At 40.9% G+C, this 15,742-nt stretch overlaps 1 long non-coding RNA gene across 1 annotated transcript; it reads left to right on the plus strand.

Annotated features, from left to right (window-relative positions):
• The first annotated feature begins 6,602 nt into the window (after positions 1-6,602).
• On the plus strand, positions 6,603-13,185 carry LOC148148310 (uncharacterized). The gene is made up of 3 exons (XR_015759025.1): positions 6,603-6,675; positions 12,551-12,633; positions 12,932-13,185. It is a non-coding gene; the product is annotated as an uncharacterized LOC148148310 (long non-coding RNA).
• The last annotated feature ends 2,557 nt before the right edge of the window (positions 13,186-15,742 follow it).

Raw genomic sequence — 15,742 nt, forward strand, 5'->3', positions numbered from 1 at the left:
TGCTGTAGATCCAAGGTCTCTATTACAGGAGATATTGCAAGGCCACCAAGATACAGATTGAACTGATTACAGCTTCCAATGAAAGCAAGTAAAAATGGCCATAATCACATGGGGTTATTCTCTCATTAGAGAGATACAACTGGTGGTGAGTTTAACCTGAAGGTCAGCATGCCTCTGGCAAGGGGCAAGGTTGAGAAGGAGAGTGCTTCATGATGACTTCAGCTGCTGCGGGAATTGAACCCACGCTGTTGGTATCACTCGCCAAGCCACAAGTGCAGCCAACTGAGTTAACCGATGCATAGGAAATACCATAAAGTTCAAGGCCACAAAGATCCAGCAGCTGGCAAAATAAGGAAGAGGAAAACCAATCATCTATTACGGTGGATGCACCTCACCATATAAAGATGGAAATAAGACAAGCCTTCATGCAACATGAGGAACCTCATAAGGATCCAAATGGTGGATTGTTTACAGCAAATTCTCCATAAGAAAATCCTGATATTTTGTCACAAACTTGAACTTCCATGGCAGATGTTTGACAATTTAATCTAACAGTTTTAGACAATAGACAATAGACAATAGGTGCAGGAGTAGGCCATTCAGCCCTTCGAGCCTGCACCGCCATTCAATATAATCATGGCTGATCATTCCTAATCAGTATCCTGTTCCTGCCTTATCTCCATAACTCTTGATTCCACTATCTTTGAGAGCTCTATCCAACTCCTTCTTAAATGAATCCAGAGAGTGGGCCTCCACTGCCCTCTGGGGCAGAGCATTCCACACAGCCACCACTCTCTGGGTGAAGAAGTTTCTCCTGAGCTCTGTCCTAAATGGTCTACCCCGTATTTTTAAGCTGTGTCCTCTGGTTCGGCACTCACCCATCAGTGGAAATATGTTTCCTACTGCCAGAGTGTCCAATCCTTTCATAATCTTATACGTCTCAATCAGTATTTATTAGTATTTTTGCACCCAAGGAGGAGGAGAAAGAATGAAAAATGCCAAAACAGTCCAGTTTAATTATATGGTGATAATTAAGAAAGAGGGGAGATGCACCAATGACCAATCCCCTCAAATGCAGAGGATGCAGTCGAGTGAAAATACCAAGAGAGGTGATGCTAATGATATTGGGACTGCCATGATAGTATTGAGATGAGACATATGGGACAAAGAGAACCTGTTAGCAGCTAAATATAAAGGCTAGTAAAATTTGAATGCATGTACACTCAGAGCTATGAGCCAATTAATATGCAGGATCATTTCTTCACTTCAATGAATAGTTGACTTACAACATTAACACATGAAACATCTTTGTTTGTCATTCATTGTAGGTTACTTTGTTCCCATTAAATTAAAACCTCCTACTCAGTTTCCTGGCCAGAGCAACAGCATGGAGTTAACGTTTGTGGGCTGCACTTATGTGTAGTAAATTTAAGGAGGGGATAGACAGATTTTCAGTTCGTAATGGATTGAAGGGTTATGAACAGCAAGAAAGTGAAGTTCAGAAGAGATTGTATTGTGTCACCATAGGCTTGCCAGACTGTAGGGCTGCTTCGTCACTGGAGAGAGACAACAGGTGGAGATTTAATCTAAGGACACCAGGGGAAAGGTTAAGAAGGAGAGAACTTCATGGTAACCTCAGTCCGTGATGGAAATTGAACCCAACTATTGGTATCATAGTGTTTTTTCAAACCAATCATCCAGCCAACTGAGCTAAACCAGTGCTCCTAGTTTTATGTTCTTATGTGACTCAAACCTCAATGTTCAATGGACATTCATCTATTGCAGAGAAGCAAAGGACCAAGCAATGCTGATCATCTCCTGAAATCCAAATGCCTAGCTTGAGTTTTCACTCTCTGTGGTTAATGTTCCTCCCAGAGAGCAGCAGGGTATATCAGCCTTAACACTGTTGGCACCGCTCCACATGACACACATGTGGGCACCTAGAATGATCAGCTCACCTCACGGTAGTCTACAATGAAAACACAAACAGTTAGACACCTTAACAAATTGAAAGAGATCAGAGGAATGTTATACAATATGCTACATTTGTGAACAGCACTTGGTCCGACACAACATTGATACTCATGCACCCAAAGTGACTTCAGAGTTCTTTAAACCTTCTTTTCCTACCACTACATCTGGGTGCCACTTTGACAGCTGTAGGAGGGATTGAAGCAGATTGTGACTAGATTGCCCCAAATGACTTTGGCTGGTGTCCTCTGTTTATCTGGATCCCTGGAAGTCTCTAGTCTGTTTGTGATATTCCACATAGGAACAGGTACAACCCCCTCAGTGTAACCTTGTGGTGGCATTTGGCTGCATGGAAGGGTGGTAGGGCATCCTTGGTGTGTGCTACGAACACAATCCATGCCACTCCTCCTCCATGTAGATGTGAAATAGCACCTCCCTTATCATCTTGTGGGTTGGGAGGGGAGTGTGGATGGAGCACTTTGAGGGAGGGCAGGAAATCTCAACACACTCTTGCCTCGCCAGTGAATAAGTGCATCTGAAATGATGGAGTGTAGGTCTCTGTGCATATCGGACAGATACTGATTGTAGTTTTGGACCTGGTTTCCCACAGCAGCTATCATCCATTCCAAGGAGACAGTTACACTATTGCATGCCAGAACCACAACCTCAGACAGAACGTGGCCAGGTTTTTCTACCTTTCCTTTAATCTGCACATGATCTCTGGCATTTCTGCCAGACATTCCCTTGTTTGCCTCTCCATCATCATTAGCTCAATAATGGCTATGTGCAGAGGCTCATCATCTGTATGGGGCTCCGCGAGGATCTGTTCTCCAATAGACCTTGGCCAATTCTTCATTTTGTAACTGTAGCTCATGTCAGTGCTGTGCTCTCTAGAATGTAACCCTGGGCATACTCTCAAAAGATGCCCCACTGAGGTGACAATCTAGGCTCTGGTTCAGAGTGCCTTAATGCTGCATCCTCCGAGGTTTGCAACTGTTCCCCCTTAGAAGTTAAGGAGCCAGTAGAGATAGGTTAGCGGGGTTAGACACTTGTGCATTTTTCTTTCCCTCCTGGCTTAGGAGTGAGGTCTGGAAGCTGTAAAGAAAACAGAACATTTTGCTCGATTATGAGCAGATGCCCTTACCAATGCTAAAATGTTGCTGCTTCATGTAAAGCTGGGAATAGCAGATTGGAGATTTCCTCACTAGATGGCTTAAATATCCAATCTCTCCATCAGCATGGGAATGGTCTCTTTGCTTTCCTGACTGCTCCACAAGGAGTTTGGTGACCCTTATGCCAAGCATCCTCCTCCTCCACTCCAAACAAGGCACTCTTGCCTATTGTGCACATTCTTCTGCAGACTCAGAAGCTTGAAGAGACATTAGTTTGGATATATGAGCACTTTACCAGCATTATTGATACAGATAGATATATCAATCCCCAGAGCTGTGATTATCAGAGTATTTCTAGTGAAAAAAATATAATTTTGTGGATATTAGGAATTAAAGTATCTTGAATGAATGTTGGTTAATTCTCATTAAAAAAGCCACAGTTGATGAGGACCAGTAAAGCATTATATGATGTATGTAACTGAGATAGCATGAGGAACTCAACTTGAAGAAGTCTTTTGTTGTAACCTTTTTTCATTCATCCCTTTCGAGAGAGCATATCAAATGTGTACATTCTCCTAGTTAGTGCGTTTTGAGAAGATTTGTAGCTCAGGTTGAGGTTCTGGATGTAGGTTTGCTCGCTGGAAGGTTAGTTTTCAGATGTTTTGTCACCATACTAGGTAACATCATCAGTGAGTCTCCGGATGAAGCACTGGTGGCATGCCCATTTTCTATTTATGTTTCCTTGGTTTGGTGATGTAATTTCCTGTGGTGATGTCATTTCCTATTATTTTTCTCAGGGGGTGGTAAACGGGGTCCATTATGAGACTACATTATTAGAAGAACCAAAGACACATGCACCAAACACCACCAACTTTTATCAGCAAGGACAATGTCATCAAGCTAGTGGACCTATGCCCTACCACCCTAACAACAAAACCTACTGACAAACCAATGGAACACCCATGGGATCTCCGATATCAGGGCTCTTAGCAGAGGCAGTAATGCAGAGACTCAAACAAACAGCTCTGCCAAACATCCAACATAAACTTTGGGTGCACTACGTGGATGACTCCTTTGTCATCACTAAATGAAACAAATTAGACAAAATCCCAAGACCATCAATAATACCCTTCCTGGCATAAGATTCACTAAAGAGGAAGAAAACAATGAACTGCCATTCCTAGATATAACAGTAGAGCGAACACTCTCCCGTACATCAAAGATATCTCAGAATTGACTGCCAGACTACTCAGACCTCTTGGCATCATGGTAGCCCACAAACCCACCAACAGCAGCTAATGAACTTGAAAGACCGTACACAGACAACAAGCAAAACTAATGTCATTTACAAAATATTTTGCAAGGACTGTAACAAACACTACATTGCCAAACAGGCTGAAAACTAGCCATCAGGATACATGAACATCAACTAACCACAAAAAGACATGACCCATTCTCATTGGATCCTTACACACAAATGAGGAAGGACACCACTTCAACTGGCCAAACCGAGACACACACGAGAATTCCAAGAACCATGGGATTCTATCAACAAACACATTGACTTAGATCCCATTTAGCACCTGCTGAAAATAACAGGAAAATAACAGGAAATGACACCACCACCAGAAATGACATCACCAACACAAGGAAACCTGAACACATAAATAGAAAGCAGGCCATGCCACTAGTTCTTCATCCGAAGGCTCACTGATGATGTTACCTAGTACGGTGACAAAAAGTCTGAAAACGAACCTTCTAGTTCAGCGAGCAAACCTACAGCCATTCTCCTAGTTGTGATGAAAGTGACTTTAATGTCATGTACACTGCTGAGTGTTGTATCTCATTCAAGTACGAATCCTGACCCATGTGTGAGAGGCAGTCTTAAAACACTGTTCTGGGACACATTCAGTGCACATGAAGCATCTGAAAGAGATGCATGGAATTCAGCCTCCTGTGCTGCAGTCCACTTGTGACACCACAGCCAGGTTGTCCTGAACCACAAGTGAGTTTTGACCTGCACAGCCACCTCTGTCCAGACTGTTACTGTTAGCCAGGTGGTCCCCTCTTGTCATTTGAAGGGTGAAAACTTTGCTTTTCTCCTGATGGTCTTCAGGAGAATTTTTAGAGTGGCATTAGACAAGCAAGGCACAGCTTTGAACCTGATCACAGACATCTCTAGGACAGGGATGATGAACACAGACCAACCAATGCTCCCAACTTGCAGAGAGTGAATTGCTATCCAGATGCCTTCTAAATATGATGCTTCAAAGTTGGAGTCTGGATGTTCTCGATAGGGAGGCAGAACCTCCTAGCCACCTATCCAAATGATTTAGCAGTTTACTTTGCCACAAACAATCAGCTTAAAAGAACATAAACACTTGAGGAAGGCTAATGTGAAAGTACCTCCTGCGTTGACGACCACGTTGATATGGGCATCAGAATCCCAACCCAAAACAGAAAATCCAGCCAACGATTCCTCCATCTTATTACATATGATATACACAATCACAATCAGATCTACTTATTTTTGTTCCTGAGTTTTCTGTTTTTGTCTTTGTCTTACGATTCCATGTGTTTTTTTTTTACAAATTCGGTTAATAATGGCAGATTTACAAAAAAAGTCAACAATTTGCTTTCTCTTTCAAATATTATTTAATGGTTAAAAAAATGATTCATTCAGCTAATCTGACATTCCTGGATAACATATTTTATTCTTCTGTTTTATGACACAACAGTGTCAAGAAAAGACTTTTTATGGTTATGCCTTTTAGTTAGCTTTAGGTGAGAGTTAAGAATACACTGACAATGATTGTACTGTATTTAGGCAGAAGATTTAGAAGCAAAAGAAAACATTTAATTTCACATTGATCACAAGATTCAACCGAATTACTTTGGGACTGCTATGTGGTAAAATATTATTTCTACATCCTTACCTTAACCTTCCAACATCTAAGTTACTCCAAAAGCTGCATGGTAGTGAACTTACCGAATAGACAATTAAGAAAAAATATACTTCTCACTAATTTTAGTACGTTTTGCAAATGTTGCTCTTTTAAGTACAATGGTGTAACATAGAACTAGTAGTAACCCTATTTTTGTACATTCAGTAACTGCTGGCAGTAACTCAGGAAGCTTGTACAAATTCACAGCACTGTGTTAATTGCTGCCTTTCAAATAGGAACTAAATTAGATGAGAAAACAGGCAATGTTTGCTTGGTCACTGGTGTCTCATGTTGTTTTCAGATATTGAGACCTTTAGGAATATCGATTATGTGTCAAGTCTGATTCTGGAATTCAGAATTCAGATAAAGAGAAAGACTGAAAAGGAAGAAGAATGAAATGAAATGATTAATTAGCTGGTAAGTAGAATTTTCTTTCTCTATTTTCCCTATGAAAATACTTCTTACTCCTGAAACCTCCTGTTGATTTCCTCTTAATATTTTGTCTTCAAATAAAAGCAGACTTTACTTCACATATCTCTTATAGTTTAAGCCACTTAATCTTGGTATCATTTCAGTGAATCTCTTCTCCATCACCTTTATTACCGAGATGCTGTCCTAAACCTGGGCAATGAAAATTTGATGTGGAGGTCAGATTTTTGTTTTTTTTACTGAATGGAAAGTGGAGAGGAAGATTGGATGGATTGAATTACTGGTGTTAATCAGCTCCATATGCCTTAACTCTGTTTGCTTTTCCAAAATAACTATTTAATATTACCAATGCAAAAGTGAAAAATGTGCATCAATATAATGTTTTATTAATTTTATCCAATTTTGATAAAGATCTGTAAAGACTATGGCTTGGAAGGAAAGTTGTAATTTGAAAGATTTGTTTCCTGAATGAAACTCAATTTCAACCTGTTCATTCCAACCTTAATTGAGGTCAGAATTTGGGCAGATGACCAAACCGCTCCAAGGAGGTGTGTTGGTATTTAAATGTGTTAATCTATCTGCAACTTCAAAGCATTCAGTATTTTCAAGTTCAGCTGTTGTTGACTGCATTTTCTGAGTTTCAGGAAACCTACTGTGTTCTTTACATAGCAACATAGAAAATAGGAGCCACAGAACGCCTAAGGCCTTCTCCACCATTCAATTATGGCTGATTATGGCTGATTAGTCAACTCAGTACCCAGTTCCTGCTGGCTCCTCATACACTTTGATGCCTCTGGCCTAAGAATGTTTAGGTGAGGACATGGCCAATTCAGGAAGTGAGTTCCTTTCTGCTTTTCCTTTCTATCTAAGAGCCTACTTAAGCAGCCTGTATACTCTCTTCTACAGTAACTTCCACTTTCACAACCTACAGGCTTCTGATGGCCCCGGCATGAGGTCTATGATCTCCTTCCCCACCAAGAGCCTCCTGTAATGCCTGCCTCTCGCAAAGATGTGTAGAATAGTCTTCATACTTTGGTCACCTTATTTTTTTGGTCCAAGTTTGGATATTACAATATCTCATATCCAAATCCAGATGAGGTGTTCATGAAACTACAATTCAAACCTATCCAATCTCAAAAACATCTGCATTTGATAAAGATCTGTAAAAACACTATCATTTTCTGTCCTTTCAATTCCATTTTCTCTGAATGCTGACATGATTTACTTTACTTTTTTCACGAAGCAACTGAAAAAAATCTAATCGTAAATCCCTATCACATCAACCCAGTTCTTTTATCAGTATAAACTGCTTTGTTGCTGTCTATTCCAAATAAAATGGATTTACAGCCTTTGAAAAAAACAAGTATTTTTCTATTCAACCTGTTTGGAGATGTTATTATCTACCTCTGTGTGACTTGGACAGGGTCTGCTACCTCAGAGTTAAGGATACTACCACTATGCCACAGAACCTGTGAGGCTAAAGAGAGAGCAGGTTGACCTTGTTGATTTCTACATCAAATGATCAAAAATATCAAATTAACAATATCAAATTATCGAGTTGGGAAAGACTTTATCACTGGAGATGTTTAGCCTGAATGCTGTAACCCTTGCCGACTATTGAGACAAGCATTCAGTGTGACTGCGCTCAATTTTGAAAGTCAACTCATTCACATGATCCTTGTACTTCAGCAGAGATTTGATATTGAATTAGAAACTTGAAACAAGACAGTTGTAAGAAATGAGGTTGGTATGTAAGAGATGGAAAATTATCTCATTGATCTGAGACCCAGATAATTTTAAACCCTGGCCTCATCTGCATAGCTCTAGTCAATTATCTTGAAGCACAGCTGACGAGAATGGTCAATAGAATTTCAAGTGGCAAGGCATGACTGACAAGCATCTAAGAAATAGTTGCGAGCATTCAAGTTCCAGGCTGAGAGTATTGAGAAGGTTTTTTATTCAGTGCAGGGTTGGGTGTGGAATGGGGGCAGTGAGAATGCTGTTGGAGATGGTTGTCATTGTGGGGCATGTGAAGACTAAGTCTTTCCTGTAAGGTCCAGAAAATCAAGCTTGGCCATGCTTGTGGAAGAAACATTTAAAAAAAAGCTTGTGTCAATTTTATTAGATGGAAGTACTCTTCTGCAATTAAAATTTCAGGAAGAGTTTGGACCATAACATAAATATTTAAAGTCGAACCATACTGGTTCTCTTTTATATGTCAAGAAGACAGATCAGTATGGGATGGTGGCAGGCAAGTGAGCTGCCAAATATTCATTGCTTGTAGTAATCTAGAATCTTAATGACTTATCAGTTACCATATGACGTACAGAAATACTCTTAAAAATATGCATTTGCGTAAAAGATTTTACAACCCCAGGCCAACAGATATGTTTGATTGATCGCTTACTTTGCAATTTATGATTTGCATTCGTGGTACATGATTACCTATTTCTCAAGTGTAATCAATTTAAATTCCTTTGTTCATCTAAATTTAAAAATAAAATCATAAATATAGAAGGTCTGTCTAATTAGCTTTAAATAGACTATTTAGCTTTAAACTGACTAACCATTAGTCTTAGAGATCAGCTGTAATAATTAATATCACAGCCTGCCTTGTTTTTGGACTATTTTAAATTAACTTGCTCATACAGACATTTGAAGCAGTAAGGACACCACAAGAGCTTCTCCTGCCTTTTCAAAAATGTTATTATTTTTAAAAAGCCTCATCGTAAAGAAAGCCATGAATGGAGAATTAAAAACAGTGGGCAACAGACAACAGATTTGACAACTTAAAAAAAAAGGAATATTTTTATGTACAGTGCTGAATCATCATGTTCTGGAATCATATAGAGTATGACAGCACAGAAAACGACCTTTAGGCCCACAGTGTCCTGGTTTATCATCAAGCAACTATCTGCTTGACTCCCATTTCCCAGCCCTTGGCCTTTATGATACAGTATTTCAATTATTCATCTCAATTCTTCAATGTTGTGATGATTCTCACCTTCATAATACCCTTTCAGGCAGTAAGTTCAGATATCACCCACCCACAAGAGATAAAGATTTTCCTTAAATCTCCTCCTAGTCTCCTGGCTCTTATCTTAAATTTAATCCTCCATTATTGACCCTTCTGGTAAAGGAAAAAAATCCTTCCTATCTACTCTAACTATACTTCTCATAGTTTTGTAGACCTTGACCAGGTCTCCCCACATCTTTCTCTGCTCCATCCAGCCAATCAACTCTTGTCTTCAAAACTCACAACATCCCAGTGAATCTCTTCTGCACCCTCTCCAGTGGTCATGAAAAATGTATACAGTACTCCAGCTGTGGCCGAACCAATGTCTCCACCCTATCCACCTGCCCAGTTGCCTTCAAGAAACTATGGATATACACACAAAGGTCCCTCTCAACCTCAGTCCTTCTCAATGTCCTACCATTCATCACATAGTCCCTTGTTTTGTCAGTCCTACCAAAATGCATCATCTCACATTTTTCAGAATTAATTCCCATCTGCTACCTTTTTGCTAATTTGACCATCCTGTCTATATAATTCTGTCGTCTAAGGCATCCTTCTCACTATTTAGCACATCAATGTTTTTTATGTTATCTGCAAGTTAATTGATCAAACCTCTTATAATCATATCTAGAGCATTACTATACACAGAAAACAATAAGAGGCCCATGCGCTAAGTCAATGAATGGTTTAATTTACCAAATTGCTCTGGATATCCAATCCTACCTTCTTGACCATTCTCCCATGTGGCATCTTGTGAAAAAACTTTCAGAAGTTCGTGTAGACCACAACAACTTCACTAGCCCATTATCTCCTTGAAAATTTCAGTCAAATTTGTTAGCCATAATCTTCCCCTGACAAAGCTTTGTGGACTATCCTTGATTAACCATTATCTCTTCAAGTTAAAATTAATGCTCTCCCTCAACTTTTTCTAAAAGTTTCCCTATCATTAACTTCTTGACAAGAATACCACATTAGTTGACTTCTAGCCCTCTGACCTGTGTCCTGTAGCCATGGAGGATTTGAAACTTAAGATCAGGACCCCTGCAATGACTTTCCTTGCAGCCTGAAATATATCTCATCTGAACTGAGGGTTGGGTCAACTTTAAGTTCACTAAAAATCTTTAATACCTTCTCCCTCTCAATGCTAATTTGTTCAAGTTTATAAATATGTTCCTTTCCATCTTTTCTGTCCCTGCATCACCCAACCTTTCCTACAGTGCTTACTGCTGCAGAGAACTCATCCAAATCCTCAACAATGTCTTCTTGTTCCTCATACAGATTGGCATTTTGGTCCCTAACTGGCCCAGCCTTTTCCCTGGTTATCCACTTGCCCATAACGTACTTTGGATTTTTTTTTAACTTTACCCACCATTGATTTTTTTCTTGCCCCTTCTTTAGTCTCCAAATTCCTTTTTCAGTTAATCTTCTGCACTTTATACATTTCTCTGGGATTCTGTGTATTTTTTGCCCTCAGAATCTAGCTACAGCTTTTTACCTTATCCAGTTCTGTATATTCCTCAACATCCATTGTTCTTTGGACGAGTTGGTTGAGCCCTTTATCTTCATGGGATTACTTTGGTCCTGCACATTTCTGAATAACTCCTTTTGGTCTGATGCAGATTTTTCTATAATTAGTTTCTTCAGTCCACTTTGGCAGATCCTTTGTTATCATATTGGAATCAACCTTGGCCCAATTCAGCAACATTATTCCTTTTCCAACATTGCCCTTGTTCAAATCTATCTTAAAACTTGCAAAGTTATATTCACTAACAGTGGTATTGTGCTCCACTGACACTTGCACCACTTGCCCAGCTTTGTTCCTTAAAATTCAGTCCAACACTGTCCCACCCTTGGTAGGTGTATCTATAAGCTGGCTTAAGAAATTCTCCTGGATATAGTTAAGAGTTACATCCCATCCAAATGTTTCAAAACCTTTCTAGCCTCATTAATATTGCGAAAGTTGAAATCTCCTAGTATTCTTTCACTATTTACTTAATATTTTACTTCTTTTGGAATTAGAATTAGAATCCCCACAGTGTCAGAATAATTGCTAGAAAAACTCAGCAGATCTAGCTGCATCTGTGGAGAGAAAGCAGAATTAATGTTTTCTGTCTAGTGATCCTTCATCAGAACTGATTATAGCTAGGAAAGTGTTGGTATATGTGCGATAGATAGGGTCGGGGAGGGGGTGGGGAGTAAACAATAGGTGAAGTTGGAGCCTAAAGAGAGAGAAACACAGTTGAGCAGACAAAGGTCAGCCTGGGAGAATGAATAGCTGCTGATGGGAGTCATTAGTAGCTGACCCTGGGTTGTGTGTGGCAGCAGGCCATGTGATAACAGGGCCTTGTGTTTGTGGCTGAAGTAAAGAGGTGAGAGAAGGTGCTCAGGCCCTAAAGTTATTGAACTTGATATTGAGTCCTGAAGGCTGCAGGGTGTCCAGGCTGAAAGTGAGGTGCTATTCTTCTAGCTTCCACGGAGTTTTCCTGCAACTCTGCGGCAAACCCAAAGCAGAGATAAAGGCCAAGGAACATGGTAGTGTGTTGAAGAGACAGGCAACTCGAAGCTCAGGGTTAGTTTAACTGACAGAACATAGGTGTCCTGCAAAATGGTCACTGAGTCTACACTTCAACTCCCAAAGTAGAGAAGACCACATTGTGAACAGTGAATAGTAGACTAGATTGAGTGAAGTCCTGGTAAATCACTGCTTCATCGGGAAGGTGTGTCTGGGGCCTATGATCGTGAGGATGGAGTAGGTAAATGGGTAGGTGTTACACCTTCTGCAATTGCAGGGGAAGGTGCCATGGGGCTGTGGGGGAGGTGCTGTTGGGAGTGAAGGAAAAGTGGACCAGGGTGTCCTAGAAGGAACGATCCCTACAGAAGGCTCAGAAGACTGGGGAGGGGAGTATGTGTCTGTTGGTTGCATCCCATTGGAGGTCGCGGAAATGGTGGCTAATAATAAAAATAGTGGAAGGGATGAAATTAAAGTGGAGTTTGAAGAAGCTGTTTCAACATTTTGACAATCTATGCAATAATTTGACCTGTATTTTCATTTTAATCAACTTGTTATGCCTTACCAGCACAGTCATCACATCCGGAGGTGGGACATGAACCTTCAGGTCGAGAGGTGGGGACATAACCACTGTGCCACTGATTCTGTGCTGTAAGCCTCTAATCATTTGTTAGCTTTTAATGGGTTATAATTTCTCCACCATTTTTAATCTGCTTTTGGATCTTTTCTTAAAAAAAGGGCTTGTAATGCTACCAAAATCTTAATGGCAATATATTGCTTTTGGTTTTCCTCAACTAATTAGTAAAATTAATCAATATCCAACTCCGTTGGAGTGTAAATTGCCAATTAATTGGAATGATATTTCATGGTATAAGGCAAAAACTGACAGTTAATATTGGTCAAAACCTGTAAATTGATTTTCTTTTCTCTTTTTTTACATTGGTCCCAGTTTTTATGTGTGGAATCTTCCGAACCCTTGGATGATGTGGGCAACAACAAGTCAGCTGGGAAAATGTGTCAAATTTGATCAGTTAGACACTTGGCACTGAGATTCGGATTTTCCAGTCAAGTTCTTAACAGTGAGACAAGAATATCAGCAGTGAGTGATGAGAAGAACATTTGCAAGCATGAGCATTTCATTATTACCTATTCTCGCTTCATTTTTGTGCATTTTGCTATTTTATTCACCCGATGTAGAGAAACTAGAGAGCAACATTTCCCATAATGACTGTCAGAGCTGGCTGCCCCAGCTCAGCTCTTGCTCCTCCAGAGGGTGACGTGGTGGCTCAGTGGTTAGCACTGCTGCCTCAGACCGCCAGGGTTTCAGCCTTGGCCGACTGTCTGTGTGGAGTTTGAACATGTTCCCCGTGCCTTTGTGGGTTTCCTCTGGGTGCTCTGGTTTCCTCCCACAATCCAAAGATGTGCAGTTTAGTTGAATTGGCCATAGTGTTTAGGGATGTGTAGGTTAGATGCATTGATCAGGAGTAAAAATAGGATAATAGGGTAGGGGAATGGGTTTGGGTGGGTTACTCTTCAGACAGTCAGTGTGGACTGGTTGGGCTGAAGTGTCTGCTTCCACACTATAGGAATTCTATGATTGTTGCTTAGCATTCTCCAACATCTCTGGACATGAGCTCTCTCCATGAGCTGCAAGTTCTTGCCCTTCGTCCATAGACATTGAACATGCAGCATTCTCACCACATCATCATGGCACATCCTCAACTCACTTCATAAAGTGCATAACTTCAGTGCTGCACTTTGGAACTCGCCGCCTTCTTACCTTGCAATGTTACTGCCAGGCCACTTCATGAGTGGGTCAGGCAGCCATCTCATGCATTAGAACAGAATGCATCTCAGAGCTCTTTGCTTGCATTTTTAACACTCACCCACTTTACGCCTATTTCAAACCCTCTCTGTCATGTATTGCCTTGCCTTTTTTGCTGGCTCATTCAGAACTTAGTTGCTTACAGTACTTCCATCTTACGCTAACATTTAGCACACACATGAAGCCAGGCAGCCTGTCATACTTCAGCAGTGACCAATTAAAGGGGTAGATATGTTGCTGCATTGAACCGCGCAACATCAATGTCGCACCTACACCATGTTCCAGCAACTTATGTGGCAAACTTGCTGCATGCTCTAAGGAGACTGATTCTAAGTCAAGTTCAGGAGAACTGTTGTCAGCTGGACACATCAGCACAGAACATCAAGGACCTTGCCTATATCAGTCCAGGAGCTTGGACATAGTCAGTCACAGGATTGGGATATTCAGAATCAAAGGTTTTGTATCATCACAATCCGGGAAATTGGCTATGGTTAGTGTCTAAGGTCCAGTGCAACAAGTCTGGGGATGAATAGTAAGTCATAGAGGTATGAAGTCATAGAGATATACAGTACGGAAATAGAGCCTTCGGTCCAACCCGTCCATGCCGACCAGATATCCCAGCCTAATCTCGTCCCACTCACCAGCATTCAGCCCATATCCCTCCAACCCCTTCCTATTCATATACCCATCCAGATGCCTTTTAAATGTTGCAATCGGACTAGCCTCCACCACTTCCTTTGGCAGCTCATTCCATACATATATCACTCACTGCATGAAGAAGTTGTCACTTTGGTCTCTTTTATACCTTTCCCCTTTCACCCTAAACCTATGCCCTCTATTTCTGGACTCCCCCACTCCATTTATCTATTTATCCTATCCATGCCCCTCATGACTTTATAAACTTCTATAAGATCACCCCTCAGCATTCAATGCTCCAGGGAAAACAGCCCCAGCCTATTCAACCTCTCCCTATAGCTCAAATTCTCCTGGTAACATCCTTGTAAATCTTTTCTGAACCCTTTCAACTTTCACAGCATCCTTCCAATAGGACGGAGACCAGAATTGCATGCAATATTCCAACAGTGGCCTAACCAATGTCCTGTATAGCCACAAAATGACCTCCCAACTTCTGTACTCAGTACTCTGTCTAATAAAGGAAAGCATACCAATTGCCTTCATTAGTTAGAAAGCTGCACAGAAATCAACTAGGGATCTTATCAGAGATGCCCTTACAGGTTGGTCAGGGTGGTGGGTCACAGATAGTCTTGGAGTTGGGGGGGTGGGGGGTGGGTGGGGGTGTTCTGTTCACTGAAAGTTAAGGGGATTATCATGGGCCATTACTGGAGAGAAAGTTAGGGAAGTCAATTCTGGGAATTGGCGGCAACATGCTGGAATGCAGAAGGGGCAACTTTACATATAAGGGTGCGAGCTGACTGAGTATTGGAGGGTAAATGATGGGGGGGGTGGGGGCTGCCATCAGTGATCACCCTTGCCTTGCTTTCCTTTGAGAGAGGGTGTGATAAGATGTTTGGCATATTGAAGTTGCAGGCCAGGGCTCTGGGGTAAAGTGGAGAGATGAAGACTTGAGTTGGGTGCAAATATGTGGAAGCTCAGAACTGATGGATTTGACAGGAAGTGAGAAGAAGAAAGGATCAGTGAGTTTTTTGGGGGGCACACTTAGATTGAGAGGCTGAACCTATGATTTCTCTGTGAAATAGGCTCTACGTTGCTTTCCATTCTCATTTGAATCACAAATACCTAAAAGAAATGAGAATTGAAAAGAAACTTGATTTTTAAGGCTTTAAACTACTTAACATTCTGTATGAAGCTACTGGATGGCTTTGTTTAAAAATTTCCCCGGAAATGATATGGACTCTGCAATAATTCTTCAGGTCAGATAAATATAGAAATAAGGCAGACCTACAAGGTAACTCG

The sequence above is a fragment of the Chiloscyllium plagiosum genome, unplaced genomic scaffold (assembly GCF_037043375.1).
Source record: "Chiloscyllium plagiosum isolate Xiang-an unplaced genomic scaffold, Cpla_swu_hap1 HiC_scaffold_13, whole genome shotgun sequence".
Taxonomy (NCBI): Eukaryota; Metazoa; Chordata; class Chondrichthyes; order Orectolobiformes; family Hemiscylliidae; genus Chiloscyllium; species Chiloscyllium plagiosum.